Source organism: Sorex fumeus, unplaced genomic scaffold (genome assembly GCF_029834395.1).
Source record: "Sorex fumeus unplaced genomic scaffold, SorFum_2.1 ptg000146l, whole genome shotgun sequence".
NCBI lineage: Eukaryota > Metazoa > Chordata > Mammalia > Eulipotyphla > Soricidae > Sorex > Sorex fumeus.
In genome coordinates, this window is record NW_026606203.1 from 1,478,672 (window position 1) to 1,483,456 (window position 4,785).

The window sequence follows — 4,785 nt, forward strand, 5'->3', positions numbered from 1 at the left end:
AGCATTTCTGTTTCTTCAATTTCCTGTAAAATCTTGAAAAATGTTGGCAGCAGTTCCTCTTTAAAGGATTGAAATGTTTCACTATTGAATCCATCTGGGCCAGGCATTCTGTTTGGGGGTATATTTTGATCATCATTTCAATTTCCTTGGTAGTGATAGGTTCAAGTATTCCAAATCTTCTTGGTTCAGCCTTGGGAGGTAATTGGAATCCATTAATTTATCAATTTATTCAAGATTCTCTCATTTCCTGCTGCAAAGATTCTCAATATAATCTCTGATGATCCTATGGATTTCTGTACTTTCTATTAGGATAACCCCCTTTGCATTTCTGATTCGATTTATTAGAATTCTTTCTGTTTCTTTGAGAGGCTTCTAGAGGTTTATTGATCTTGTTTATTTTCTCAAAGAACCAGCTTTTGCTTTTATTGGTCTTCTGGATTGTATTTTGGGTTTCTAGCTCATTGATTTATACTACAAGTTTTATTATTTCCTTGCTCCAGCCTAGTTTGCACTCCTTTTATTGTTCATTTTCCAAAATCTTGAGCTCTAATTTATTCATGTAGGCCCTTTCTTTCTTCCTGATGAATTCTGGCAGAGCTATAATCTTTCCTCTTAACACTGCTTTTGCTGTGTCCCACAAGTTCTGCTAGCTCGCGTCCTCTTTCTCATTTGTTTCTGGAAACTTTTTATTTCCTCTTTGATTTCTTCTCTAAGCCAACGGTTGTTCATTACTTCCCTTAAATAAAATATTTCCTTGCTGAGATTTAGTCTGTTTGATCTATTGAGAAGTGACAAACTAGTGTTGAAATCACCACCTAGTACTGTTTTGCTATAAATGTTTTTTTAAGTCTATTAGAAGTTGATTTTAAGTATTTTGCTGGTCTGTCATTGAGCATCTACATTGAGGAGGGTGAGTTCTTTCTGATGTACAGATCCCATGATCATGAAGAAATGACATTCACTGTCTCTTATAACCTTTAGCCTGAAGTCCATGTGGTCTGATACTAGTATGGCTACTCCAGCTTTGTGGAGGTGTTCTTTCCTTGAAGACTTGTTTTCCAGCCTTTTACTTTTAGCCCATGGTTGCTTTGATTGCTCAGATGTGTTTCTTGCAGGCATCAGAATGTTGGGTTCAGTTTTCTAATTCATCTTCCTATTCTGTGCCTCTGAATTGGCACATTTAGTCCATTGACATTGAGAGAGATTGTTGTTATGGGGATTTGTGCTATCTTTATTTAGAATTTTTGTACTTGTGGGGATTGCCTTAGCTTAAAGTAGCCCTGTTAGTACTTCTTGCAACAAAAATATGGTACTCTTTACAAGTTTGCATGTCGTCTCTGTGCAAGGACCATCATAATCTCTGTATCATTTCAATTTTAGTATATGTGTAACCAAACCTAGTAGGAGTTAATTTTTCTCTTCTGATTACTTTGAGTGTTGTCCTTACATACCCTATGGCAGAGAGTGGTACCTAATCAAGGAAAGTATTTCAAAGCAGCTTGATAGATTTAGAACTTTAATGTCCCAGAAAGAAAAATATGGTTTTTACCATATTATCTTTTACCATAATCAACGCATCAGTTTTACAAAATAATTCTTTTGGAAGATGTTATATGAGTCCTGTTTAATGCACTTCCCTGAAACCTTCATTAAGACCATTAAACTAGAGCCTTTTGCTGTTCTCACCTCAGTCCCGTGTACATCTCCAGGAAAAGGTGGATGGTGATGTCTGCACTTTGACCACCTTGAATGTAAGTAGGATTTTTCTCCTGAAGGAAGAGGTGAGGAGAATATTGATGATTTCATTCCACATTATTATAAGTTCAACTTGAACGGAAGTTGAGACTCATGAGGGTCCTGTAAAGGACAGAAAAATGGGTCTCAGTGAAGTTTAATGGCCAATACACATTAACAAACACAGATGACTCAAAGCAGCGTGTGTGCATCTTTTTGTATAGTGAGTTTCATATCTAATGATAGTGATTCTCAGTCATGACACACGGGCAAAACAGACCTATAATTAAAAATCTAGTTCTCTGAGCAGAGTGGGGTTTCTTAGGTGATTGAACAAGTGTGTAGTAATTTATTACTAAGCACATACGTAGTTTGAATGATGTGTACTTTTTGATCTAAAATTAATTCCAAATATGTCTAAAATGACAGTCTCCTGACCCCGCACCTGGCTTTCTTCACCAGGGTCCCTTGGAGGGGGTGTGTTGAGTTTCCCTCACCGTGCCAAGCAGAGCCCCGGCACCTGAAGACCTCTGCAACCAGCCATAGGTACGCTTTAAACCACTCACCCCAAGCTTGAAGGAGCCTCATGCATGAACGAATCTGACAGAGGAACCCAGGTGTGCGCAACCGGGGGATGAGATCTCCAAGGGTGCTCAGATCAAGACTGGGCCCCCTCCAACCAGATCCCCCATCTCCTAGTAGCTAAGTGTTACAACCACGAACTGCCCCTGGAGCCATGTAATCCCATCAATGGCCAAGATACAGAGACTGGATTTTGTTGATAAGACAACAACAATTATTGTCCAGTTGTCACTCTGAGAGAACCTGGTACGCATCTGCGAGTAACTTGCCCTTGTGTTTACCAGTCATTTACGCTTCTTTCAATACAGATTATATGATCATGGTTTATGCTTATTTTTACTATTGAAGTATAATAGCTAAATACTGATTTATTTCACAGCACTAATTTATTAAAAACATTCATCCTTGGCCTATCATAGTAATTGCCAGGATTTGTTGGTTTTGCTTGTTTTTTGATTACTTAAATTGATTTTGGTCCTTTTCTTTCAGGTTGAAAAATTTTGACACAAATGAGTATATGTTTTTCTTTATCTTCTACAGTTTTAAACTGAGAACAACTGTTTGTTTTGTACAAATAAGATACCTGTGCATTTACTATTTCTTCTCATTTTATTTACATTTTAACACATCTCGATTCATCTACAACTTATCCTAGTAAGTGTTGTCATATTGAAAGAAACCACCAATTTTTTCAATCATAGCACTGTAGCACTGTCCTCCCGCGGTTCATCCATTTGCTAGAGCGGGAACCAGTAACATCTTACACCAAATTGTGAGATTTGTTGTCACTGGCTTTGGCCTATCGAATACGTCATGGGTAGCTTGCCAGGCTCTTGCTATGTGGACGAGATATTCTCGGTAGCTTGCCGGGCAGAGGAATCGGAATCAGGGTTGGCCTCCTGCAAGGCAAACGACCAAATCCGCTGTGCTGTAAACGTTATCTAAAATATACTAGTAATAACAAATGTTGTTTCATAAACAGTGCAATATAAACAATTATTTAGTAATTTTCTTGATTTTTTAATGAAATAGATAAGCTCTTGAGTATCATGGGAGTATTTTTCTAACACAAGAGTCTGACGAAGGTGAAACTGTTATAACCGTCTTGTAGAATTCCATCTCCCTAGCCTGCTTCAATCTACCCCACTCACTATCCAATCCGGTCTTCTAATGGGATTCTGACCTCCTGATTGGCTAGCCTCTACCTTTCACCTGCCTACTTTATGAGATCATTCTCCCACCAAACCAACCACCAACTGGTAGAATCTTGGGGGTCTCATGTAGTTGTTTGTAAACAAATTTGAATCATCATGGCAAGTGACGAGTGACCAATGACCAGTCACCAGTGAGCAGTTGTCTGTACTAAACACTTGTGTTCTTAAGCCGCTTCAGTGTTCAGACGTAATCTCGTAGTCTCCTCTTCTCGTCTACCTTTCATCGGTATTTCCTCTTCTCTGACCATGTCAGGTAAGGAATAATACCTTTCAAAGCTTGTCATTAGATTTATCATCCCTAAACTTAGCAGTCAAGGAAGAACAGCACGTAGTAATGAAAGAAAGTATTCAAGTAGAATTTTATAAGCCTCATTTTAACTTGACTTTGATATTTGCTGTGTGACTTTAGACATTGGCTTACTTTATGTCACATACAAAGTGTTTTTCGTCATTGATTACATTATATTCTAGACATACTTAGGAGCTCAAATACACACACACATACACACACACACATATATATATATATATATATATATATATATGAGGGTTGATTCTCTGTGTTTCTTTTTCCTTTTCATAGTGAATTTTACATGATATTCACTTAAAACAAGTAAATCAGAGAGTATTTTTACAGAAACAGAAAATATAGATGCTGTGAAAAACTGTTAATATATACTAGCATGTGTTCTCTGTAATGGTCTCTTCACTTGTATTTATACTTCAGTATTTTGAATATAGTGATATTACAAAGTAATAATCATTTATCTTTGAGTTTTCTATTTAAACCAGGTAATAAGAAAATATGGGGCATGTGGAAGGTGTGGAGTGCTGAGCATTAGGGAGGCAAGCCCTCTAAGGTAAGCAAGTTTGGGATCACTTTCATCAAACTTTGAACAATCCACATCAAGACAATATGAGGGAGAAAAAAATAGGAAGAAAGAAAGAAAAAGCATAGAAAGAAAGAAAGAAAGAAAGAAAGAAAGAATAGGGACTTCGATTATCAAGGAAGAGGAAAACGTTTGTTCAGAATGTTGAAGAGAACCAAAGATTTAAAATCAAAAAAGAAAGGTACCAGTAGGAAAAGCATATTATCAGAAAGCCATCATTGCTGGCATTTTTCCTTATTATCTCTTAGAACACAGTACTTGGTTCTTGACAATTTGAGTATAAACACGCTTCAGAAATGATGTTTCCCATAAGTAGCTAATAGTGCTTATCTAGGGCGGTGGAAGACACATAATCTTCAATGCTT

General features: G+C 37.2%; 1 pseudogene; it reads right to left on the reverse strand.

Moving 5' to 3' along the window:
- Positions 1-1,300: 1,300 nt before the first annotated feature.
- On the reverse strand, positions 1,301-1,397 carry LOC130016138 (uncharacterized; annotated as a pseudogene).
- Between the last annotated feature and the right edge of the window lie 3,388 nt (positions 1,398-4,785).